Source organism: Glycine max, chromosome 9 (genome assembly GCF_000004515.6).
Source record: "Glycine max cultivar Williams 82 chromosome 9, Glycine_max_v4.0, whole genome shotgun sequence".
In the NCBI taxonomy this organism is placed as follows: domain Eukaryota; kingdom Viridiplantae; phylum Streptophyta; class Magnoliopsida; order Fabales; family Fabaceae; genus Glycine; species Glycine max.
The window spans coordinates 34,543,352-34,554,927 of record NC_038245.2 but is presented as its reverse complement, the minus strand read 5'-3'; the positions used below and the strand labels follow the sequence as shown (position 1 = coordinate 34,554,927).

The 11,576-nt window shown below is 35.0% G+C and overlaps 1 pseudogene; it reads right to left on the bottom strand.

The window, feature by feature from the left end:
- Positions 1-3,409: 3,409 nt before the first annotated feature.
- LOC102668142 (silicon efflux transporter LSI2-like) lies at positions 3,410-11,079 on the bottom strand (annotated as a pseudogene).
- Positions 11,080-11,576: the final 497 nt, after the last annotated feature.

Sequence of the window (11,576 nt, the reverse complement as noted above, 5' to 3'; positions counted from 1 at the left end):
TCCTTTTAGCCCAACAATAAGGTTGTTGTAGTGTTGAACAGAGGTCGTGGTTCGATATAACCTTGTTTTGCTGTTGATGTTTGGTAATGGTGGTTGCAGGAAAGATGCAGAATGTATTCAACGAGTTGTTAACAGCTAATACCTTGTTCACTGGGCTACAAAACGGGTCAGTGGGTTTGTTTATTTTATCTACTTCATGTCTGGTCCTGGTTTCTTGGTATATAGTTGATACTTAGGTTGATGCTGTTTAAGGAAGTTGAGTTGAAAGGATTGAAGATTAATTATGTTGATATTAACAATTTTTTATTTTCTGTCTTTACAAAAATTTTTGTGCAAGCATTTGTCTTTACAATTTATATATTTTTTATTTTACCTAGTAGATATAATACTGTAGGTTCTGTCTTATATGAATGAATGCAAGGTATCTGGGAAATGGCCTAAAAGGGAAAAAGCCTCACACTAAATCAATTTCCAATTGCACCATTTTTGTCTTATATAGACAATTCTGTATGCAATTCCAGAAACACTTGTGTAGAACATGTTTATAGAATCTGGGTTAAACATGTTTCTAGATTTGGGACTTTTGGCTTGGGAGATATGCAATGTCGAAGTTCTGTAGAGTGTGTGTCCTATTCTATAATCTGGTGGTTTCTTCCCTAATTTTTCTAGTAAAGAGACCAGATTTCTATGAAATATTATAAAAAAAAGTAACCATTCTTTCAGCCATTATTGGTCTTCAATATGGTCTATACTGAACACATAGCAAAGCTACCTTAACCATTCTTTTAGCCATTTTATGATGTCTCTCATTTATTCCACAAGCTATTCATAATTCTGCCAATTCCCCAACATCAAAACACTCATGACCTGTCGACCACACTCAGATGTTTATGTCAATCTTCCAGCTCTGTGCAAATTAGATAACATGTTTCTTGTATGTTTTACAGGATTGAATAATGCACACCATGTATGACTCCAGTTTCATGAACTAGTCCATTCTAAATTTTGGTATTTTCACAGCAAATTCTAGATACTTTTGTCCATATAGACGAAGGGGTTCTAGCTCCAGATGCTAATGGTCCATCTTCTTTTCGACAAGAACTTCGACGACAGGAAGAGAAATGGTACCTTCCTGTACCGCGAGTCCCTCCATGTGGCCTAAACGAAAACTCAAGGAAGCAGTTGCAGCACAAGCGTCGTTACACAAACCAAATATTCCTATCTATTAACAACATCCCTTACTCTTATTTGGGAATCTCTTTCAAAAAGGTATATGATATGAATGATCCCTATCTATTCAAAATTTTCAAATTGAAATGTTAATGCAGTTCTAGCAGAGAACAAGGCTGATGATGATGCTCATTGAACCCTTTGCCAATATTAAATTTAGGTTATATGTTATTCCTTTTCATAATTTTTACCAGTTTATATTACTAGCTAGGTCCACAGAAAAGGATAGAAGATCTTATTCATAATTTTTCCCAATTTATACATGCATTTATTGTATTTTGTAAACATGCTTTAAGGTCATTTTGTAACATGAATAGAATATCCAATCCAATATTTCTTACTTATATTATTTTTTGGATATTTAAGAGCATATAACATAAACGAAAAAAGCAAGGATTAATAATATAAATCCCTTTCTAAGACGGTTATTCCTTAAAAACTGTCTTAGAAATAATGCGTTTAAAGACGGTTAATAACAAATAACCGTCTTTGAAAGTTTGTTAGACATCACATTCAAAGACGATTAGTAGTAAATAACCGTCTTTGAAAGTTTGTCAGACATCACATTTAAAGATGGTTAATAACAAATAATCGTCTTTGAAAGTATGTCAGACATCACATTCAAAGACGGTTAATAGCAAATAACCGTCTTTGAAAGTTTGTCAGACATCAAATCGTTATTAGCAAATAACCGTTTTTGAAAGTTTATCAGACATCACATTTAAAGACAGTTAATAATGAATAACCATCCTTAAAAGATTTGTCAACATGACATTTAAAGACGATTAATAACAAATAACCATCTTTGAAAGTTTGTCAGACATCACATTTAAAGACGGTTAGTAGCAAATAATCGTCTTTGAATATACCAACTTTTAAAGATGATTATTATAATAACCGTTGCAAAAAATAATATCGTTTTAATGACGTTATCTACAACCACGGTTCAAAATTGTCATTAAAAATCCTTTTTAACTATCGTAAAAAATCATTTTTTTTAGGAGTGGTTAAAGCTCTTCTCTAGTTTCGTTCATTCTTAGCAGAAATGGGCTTATAGTTCCTTCTGCTTACTTTTATTTGGTCACCTTTTTTTTTTCTTCATAAATGCTGTTGACGAAAACCTAAGGATACTGTCCCCCTCACTGACCCAACCGTGTCTTCTTTTTAATTTTTCTTTTCACTACGCCAAAATCATCTATAAATAGCATTTTTTATACTATTATATACCATTTTTTAAGTGCTATATCTGTTCTCTATATATTTATAGACCATGCTTCTAAAAAAAAGAAAATTTACAATAATTTATAATTTATGCACTCTCGTAAATTAACTGAGTTAAACATCCTAAACTTCCTGAGTATATTTTTTGTAATTTCATATTGACTATGATTTATTAGAAATTATAATTTTTATGGTTTTCATGTTTTATTTAATGAGTTCTACACATAATTTTATAATTTAAATAATCATTAAAATATAATAAAATATGTTAAAAAAAGTATGGTAAAAAATGTATTGTTTGTGTTTTTTTTGTTGCAATTGGATTTAATTATTGGGCTGTATTTTTAATTTGTGATTCACTTTATATTTTGGTCTTTTTTTTCCATTCATTTTTTAATTTATAATTTCTCTCTGTTTTTTTGTTGTTGTTAAAACTGCAATTTTAACTTTTGAAAGACTAAAATCTGGAATTATTTTTTTTGGTTACTAAGGTAAAATACAGATAAAATATGTTTTTAGTTTCAAAATTTCATATTATGTAATTTAATCCTGAAATTTTAAAAAAAAGTGTTTTTAGTTGTTTCTCACAACCTCAAACTAAAAAATGTAGAAATTAAGGAGTAAGTTTAAGGACTAAAAGCACTTTTTATTTATTTATAAAATTCAGCAACTAGATTACACGGTATGAAAATTCCGAGACTAAAAAGTAAATCCAACGAAATTATATGAACGAAGGTTGACTAGTTATAAACTTTTATTTTGTTAATATTGTACATTGGCAAAATTAGCATTATTAATTGATACAACAATTGACAATTCACAGATAGAGAATAGACATGTTTATACACGTTTAATTACTTCCTTTAATCTCTTAAAATATGTTGAAAACCAACCACCTAACCTTTGATAAGAAGCGCTTTTCAGATCATGGCAACACGAGGGACATAAAGTTGAAAAAGGGTAGCATGTGATGTGAGTGCACTAACTAGAGCTATTATAGAAGAAAGTTATAATATTTCACATAATTCCTAAACTGACATTTTATTACAAGTTGAAATTTTAAAAAATTATTCCTAAACAAACTTTTCGCACATAGCCTTAAAATACATTATACAATAAACCGATTTTTCTAGTGTAAATTTCTATGATAGGATTCTTTACAATTTAGTAGTGTTTTTTTTTTTTTTTTCATTTTATGAGTGTCAACCCAATAGCAGTGACTATAAGAGTGGAAGGAAGGCCAAATTTTAGGTGGGTCCAAAAGGTTAATGTGTATCCAATGTTTGGAGCTTTGCGAGCTTGTTCACACACTACCAAGTTTGCAGCTGATCCTAATAGTGAAAAGTTCCCTGCTATGGTGCTCACCCAAGCCAAGATTAACCATGCCCTCTTCTCATCTTCTTTGGAAATTGCAGCAGCTGAGGCTGCAACTCTTGCTCCAAGCAATAGAACTAGAAAACATAAAGAGAATGTTTTGATACATTAGATTAAAATGGCTCCTGGTAAGGATGAACATCTTATGTTCACCACAAAATATTGCTACATATTAAGTACTATATATAATTAATAATGATTAGTAGAACATGGGAAAAATAAATATATCATGTTTCACACTCACACACATGATTTTAAAATATTTTATTTCATTAATTTAATAAATAAATTTCTTATAAACAATATAAATAATTTACAACCCAAGTCATTTGAAGATTTACCATTTACTAAATACTCTTGTTCTGAAAAATATTAGCCTCAATTTGTTTTTTATTGGGTGAAATTCACATGCACAGAGAAAATGAAAAGGAACAACAAAGGGAAATGGAAGAAACCCTACACATGAAGCAAGGGAACGAAACGATTCGCGTTCTCATTCTTAGCCTTTTTTTTTTCTTTCTCTTCTCACTCTTGGCTTGGCTAACAACTCTTTTCCCTCGTAATTTTTTCTTACCCCTCACTTCTGTTTTATAGAGGTGTCAAATATGTATTTTTAGACAGAGCATCCGCTTCTTCACCAAAGTCATTCCTATTTGTATCAAAAAATTGAAAAGAAAAAAAACTCAAAACTAAAACTGTATTTAGTTTTTAAAAATTTCAAAACTTTACAATCTACACTAAAGTAATGGAACCCTCATGAATTTCAAATAATAAGAGAATTTTTTTTTAAAAAAACTATTAGAAAGTATCTATTGCTTCATTTAGATGTATAATGCGCATATTATATTGTCTCCAAACACATGAAATTTTTAGATCCGTCACCGAACAAGTTATATGAGAAAAATAATTATTTTGGCAAGTTATCATCCACTTACCTGTTGGTACATTTGAAGCCAAATTTGATAGGACAAGTATAAGTATAACTATAGCCAGTATAGCTATTCCACTAGCATGGTCTATTCGAGAATAAGGCTCCATTAAGTCCCAAAGAGCACCTGGAATTTCAGTTTTCTTGAAGTCATCTACTGTGATAAACATTCCACAGAAGAATAGAATATCAACAATGAATAAGAGACCTGTTCCAAGAAGAATAAAACACTGTAAGAGATTGTTCAAAGTTCAATGGGCACAATAATAACAATAAAAGGAGATTTGTACAAGAAATTATATTATATAAGTTTTACCTTGTCTATGCTTGGCCCTGCATCTTTAATATCCAGACCCACCAAAGTAATTGCAGCTGCAATTGCAGCCCATGCCATATTTACACCAAGAAGCATTGCAATCACCATTACCAATGTGATTGCATAAACACAAGATTTCCACACTATCCTTTTCCATTTTATGCTCAAATAGTCCACCTTTCCTTGTGAAGAGTGCATAACAGCATGTGCTTCTATAGGTTTATCTACTACTATTGCAACAACTTTTGAAGGAATATTAGTTTCCTCCTTTGCATCATTTGTCCCCTCCTTGGATGCATTTGTGTTTGTTGTGGAATCCTTTGTGCTACTAAGAACCATCTGAACTTCACTTACAATTGGAGTTGTTTGGTTTCTGATAGCATGAACTTGAGAAGGGTTTTGAAGATCATTAGTAGTTTCTAGACTGGCATTGCATTCATGATAATTATGTTGGAAATAAGGCTTTTTATGTTTAGGAAAAGTGTTTAGGAATATTGGAGACTTTGAATAGACACTTGATAGGAAGGAGAATTCTTTATGGAGGAGAGAACTTTGTATTTTTGCTTCATACAAATGTGTAGGATTACATCTCTATTTATACTACTCTAAGGAGAACTCTAGACACACTAATTCTAGAGAGTTCTCAACTCTAGAGATCCAAAGAGTATTCTAGAGAATATTACAACCATAAGAAATATCTAGACACTCGAAACAGTACAAGAATTTTCTAGAAACATGACCCATAATTACTTAAGCCCAAAATAACTAAGTCCAAGGAACCAAATAATTAATTTGGGCCCAAATCAAGTTTATATTTCAACATCCCCCCTTAAACTTGATTTGTGACTCCAAGCATACTCCTTAGCTTCACGAAAGTTTCCAACTTAAGTGGCTTTGTGAAAATGTCGGTAGCTTGATCTTGAGACATCACATACTTCAACTTTACCTCCTTCTTCTCAATGCATTCTCTTATGAAGTGGTAACGGGTGTCGATGTGCTTACTTCTTTCATGAAAGACTGGATTCTTTGCCAAAGCGAGTGTTGATTTATTGTCAACACATATTTCCATAGGTTCTTCTTGTGGCATTTTTATCTCTTTCAACAAGTTCCTTAGCCAAATTGCATGACAAACGCATGATGTGGCAGCGACATACTCGGCTTCACAAGTTGATAGTGTAACTATTGGTTGCTTCTTTGACATCCAAGTGAAAGCAGTATCTCCCATAAAGAACACAAAACCAGTAGTGCTCTTTCTATCATCCAAGTCTCCACTCCAATCGCTATCACTATAGCCAACAATGTTATAATTGTCAGAAGAGTAATAGTGCAAGCCAAAGTTTGTTGTACCTTTGATGTATCGAAGGATTCTCTTTGCCGCCTTGAAGTGAGTTGTGGTTGGAGCTTCCATGTAGCGACTTACTACTCCTACAGCATAGAGAATATCCGGCCTTGTACATGTCAAGTAACGTAAACTTCCAACCAAACTCTTGTAAAGAGTTGGATCCACATTCTCTCCTTTTTCATGCTTGCTCAACTTGCTGCCACATTCCATCGGGGTGCCAACTGGATTGGCGTCATCCATCTTGAACTTCTTAAGGACTTCTTTGGCATAGCCTTCTTGGGTGATGAAAATTCCTTTGTCTTCTTGTTTTACTTCGATGCCAAGATAATATGCCATGAGCCCCATATCCGTCATTTCAAATTCATTTGACATATCTTTCTTGAACTCTTCGAACATGCTTGGATTGTTCCCTGTAAAGATCAAGTCATCTACATACAAACACACAATCAAAATATCTCCACTTTGCGCTTTGATATAGAGTGCATGCTCATATGGACACTTGATGAAGTTCTTGTCTTGAAAGTACTTGTCGATTCGAACATTCCAAGCTCTCGGTGCTTGCTTGAGACCGTACAACGCCTTCTTCAACTTCAAGACTTTTTCTTCTTGCCCTTTTACTTCATAGCCCAGTGGTTGCTCAATATAGACTTCTTCTTCGAGAAAACCATTCAAGAAGGCTGACTTCACATCCATTTGATAGATCTTCCATTTATTTTGGGCTGCCAAAGAAATGATTAGTCTAATAGTTTCAAGATGAGCAACAGGAGCAAATACCTCATCATAGTCAATTCCTTGTCTTTGACTATAGCCTTTAGCCACCAATCTTGCTTGGTATCTCTCCACTTCTCCTTTAGCATTCTTCTTTGCCTTGTACACCCATCTTACTCCAATTGCTTTGTGTCCTCGTGGAAGTGTAGTAAGTTCCCACGTATCATTCTTCGTGATTGACTTGATTTCTTCGTCCATGGCGTCTTTCCACTTTATGTTTTCCGCCGCTTCTTGATAGCTTAGAGGCTCACAATCACCAAAAAGACAAAAGAGGTTAATGTCGTTTAGGTTTGTGGTTACCTCATAAATCTCTTCAATGCTCCTTAGTCGCGGTGTCCTCTCACTTGAACTTGTTTCATCCAGCCTTGGTGTCGGTGAGGCAGGTGGTGTAATATGTTCCTCTATGATTGGTTGTTCAATTTCATCATCTTCTTCAAAATAAGGAAGAAAATCATACTTATCTTCTTGAACACTCCAATCCCAACAATCTTCTTCGTCGAACTCCACGTCGCGACTTATGACGATCTTTCTACTATTTGGATTATAGAGCTTGTACCCCTTGGATCTTGAGTCGTAACCCACAAACACGTACTTCTCGCTTTTATCATCGAGCTTTGTCCTCTTTTCGTCTGGAACATGGTTATAGGCAATGCTTCCAAACACTTTGAGGTGAGAGATCCCGGGCTTCCTTCCACTCCATGCTTCTTATGGTGTCTTCTCATGCACGCTTCTTGTTGGAGAACGATTTGTTAGGTAAACTGCACATGCCACTGCTTCAGCCCAAAACTCCTTCGGCATCTTCTTGCTCTTGAGCATGCTTCGCACCATGTTAAGTATGGTCCGGTTCTTTCTCTCTGCTACTCCATTTTGTTGTGGCGATCTTGGCACTGTCAGTGGGCGACGGATTCCATGGTCTTCACAATATTTGTTGAACTTATTTGAAGTGAACTCTCCTCCTCGATCAGATCTCATGGCCTTGATGGAAAGACCACTTTCTTTCTCCACGAGGGCTTTGAACTTCTTAAAGTTTTCAAACACTTCTGATTTCTCCTTCAAGAAATAAACCCAGGTTTTTCTGGAATAATCATCAATAAAGAGGAGAAAGTACTTATTCTTACCAAATGAATTGGGTTTGATTGGTCCATAGGCATCAGTGTGTATGAGCTCTAGCGGCTTTGTTGCTCTTGTTGTTGATTCCTTTGAAAAACTTTTACGAAATTGCTTCCCAATTAGACATCATTCGCAAAGTTGGTCTGGGTGGTTGATGCTAGGCAAGCCTCTCACCATCTCCTTCTTCGCTAAACGTTCTAGACCGTCGAAGTTGAGGTGCCCGAACCGTAGATGCCATAGCCATGAAGAGTCGGTATAGCAAGCCTTGAGACACTTTGCCACATCATTTTGAATGTTCAAGAGGAACATTCTATTCTTTGACATAGGCACCTTAGCAATCAAGTTATGTCTACAATCTCTTAAGAAAAGACTATGTTCTTTCAAATGGATGTCATAGCCTTTCTCTAATAATTGTCCCAAGCTCAAAATATTATTCTTCATGTTAGGCACATAGTAGACATTGGATATGAATTGATGACTCCCATTCTTCAAACGTATGAGAATTTTACCTTTGCCTTTGACTGGTATCTTTGAGTCGTCTCCAAATGAGACATCGCCAGTTGCCACTTCATTGATCTCCACGAACATGCTTTTATCGCCGCACATGTGGTTGCTTGCGCCGGTGTCGAGGTACCACTTGTTTCTTTTCTCTTCAAATTTGTTTTGGCACGCGAGTAGCAAAGTTTCTTCTTCTCCGCCTTTTTCTTCTACAAAGTTAGCTTTCTCTTCAACCTTCTTCGAGAATCTACACTCGGATGCGTAGTGACCAATCTTGTTGCAATTGAAGCACTTGATTTGTGATTTGTCATACCTCGACCATGAATTTCCTCTTCCACGACCTCTTGTTACTTGTGGATTCCAAATTCTTTCTCCATTGTTGAATTTGTTGGAGTGGTTGTTGTAACCACCTCTTCCTTCTCCTCCATGTCCTCGTCCACGTCCACGATCTTGGCCGCGACCTCGTCCTCTTTGGCTCTTGTAATTTGCATAGTTTGCTTCCTTTACGTTGAGTTGTAGTAGTTGCTCCGTAGCCTCCTTTTGTTTAATTTTTCTCTTTTGTTTTTTTTCGTATGCTTGTAAGGAACCCATGAGTTGCTCAATAGTCATGGTCTTTAAATCCTTGTTTTCTTCAATGTTGGTAACAATGAAGTCAAAACTTGGATTTAAAGTTCGAAGTATTTTTTCCATGACCTTCACCTCATCAACATCTTCACCATTTCTTTTAAGTTGATTGACTACGGCCAATACTCGAGAAAAATAATCAGAAATTGACTCGGACTCCTCCATAAACAAACGCTCAAAGTCACCTCTAAGAGTTTGAAGACGAATCTTTTTTACCTGCTCAACTCCTTTGTTGCAAGTTTGAAGCTTATCCCATGCTTCTTTGGCCGTCGTTGCGTTGGATATCTTCTCAAATGTATCTTCATCCACCAAGTGATAAATGAGAAAGAGAGCTTTCTTGTCTCTCTTTCTTGACTCCTTCAACGTCTCCTTTACACCTTGGCTTAGCGAGGCTTCATCTTGCTCCTCGAAGCCATTCTCTACGATATCCCACACATCTTGAGCTCCTAGTAGCGCCTTCATCTTGATACTCCAATTATCATAGTTGTTCTTTGTGAGCATCGGCATTTGGAAAGGAAAACCTCCATTCGCCATCTTTTGAGGATCTTGAAGCTTTGATATCACTTTGTTGGAAATAAGGCTTTTTATGTTTAGGAAAAGTGTTTAGGAATATTGGAGACTTTGAATAGACACTTGATAGGAAGGAGAATTCTTTATGGAGGAGAGAACTTTGTATTTTTGCTTCATACAAATGTGTAGGATTACATCTCTATTTATACTACTCTAAGGAGAACTCTAGACACACTAATTCTAGAGAGTTCTCAACTCTAGAGATCCAAAGAGTATTCTAGAGAATATTACAACCATAAGAAATATCTAGACACTCGAAACAGTACAAGAATTTTCTAGAAACATGACCCATAATTACTTAAGCCCAAAATAACTAAGTCCAAGGAACCAAATAATTAATTTGGGCCCAAATCAAGTTTATATTTCAACAAATTAAAGGATGCACAATGTGACATTGTGGCTGGAGAAAACTGATGGGAAATAACCTCCTCTTCAGAAACTTCTGAAATTGGATCCTCTTCATCCTTGTGAATAGTTAACACCCTCCAATACATGGCTATAAGAATTACAACATTTACTACAACTCCTACAACCATAGCTGGTAGAATACCAGTGAGAAAGCTCCCAAATGATATTTTACCTTGAATAGCTATAACTAGATTCTGGGGGTTCCCAATTGGGGTTGCTGAGGATCCAATATTAGCACTTGAAGCAAGTGCAAGAAGGAAAGGGTAAGGTGGGAGGTTATGTTGCCTTGCAATTTTCAACACAAATTCAGTCAATACAACACAAGAGGTGTCATTGGTGAAAAAAGCAGTTGAGATGGCAGAAATGAGACAAATTCTACAAAGTAAGTCTTTTGGTCCTTGGCTTTTCCAAGAGAGCAATTTCCCCAAGTACTTGAACATGTCTGCTCTTTCAAGAAAAACTGTGACAACCATTGTCCCAAAAAGAAGACCAAGAATTGGGAGATCAATTGCAGCAAAAGCTTGATCTGGACTGAGAACTTTTAATACGACCATAAACATTGCACCTAGAAGGGGACCCTGCAGTTCTCCCAATGGGTAGAAAAGGCACACATGGGAAAACTGCTAGAACCCAGAAGACTGCAAAGGCTATTGAGCCAAAAACAACTGTTGGAGGAGGAGCCAATTCCATTGTTGTGGTTAAACAAACAACAATTTCCAAACAAATATTCAAGCCTCCACTTCTAGGTCAACACCCAATAGAATTTTGTTTGGTACAATTTCCTGAAATGGAAAGCCAATTGGTTAGTAACTTTGTAAGAATTAATGCATGAAAATCCAACCTGAGACTCACTTCTTATTCAATCTACTAATTTGAGACATGAATTAAGTGAATCATTATCTGATGTTTTTTTATAAGAAATAAATGATACTATATATTTTATATAGTAAGTTTTTTGTTATAAATAGAAATAAAAGTAGTATTTAACAAAGGTCGAATAAATTACATGATTACATGTACCGTATACAGTAGGTTAATTAATTTTTTGCAAAAAATATAAAAATAAAATATCGATAAGACATTTAAAGTTGATACTACAAAACATGACAGCAGTGTATTAAAGATAAAATCACATGACTTTCAGAGTATAGCATAAAAATTAAAGGAAGCAATTATCTTGATAAACA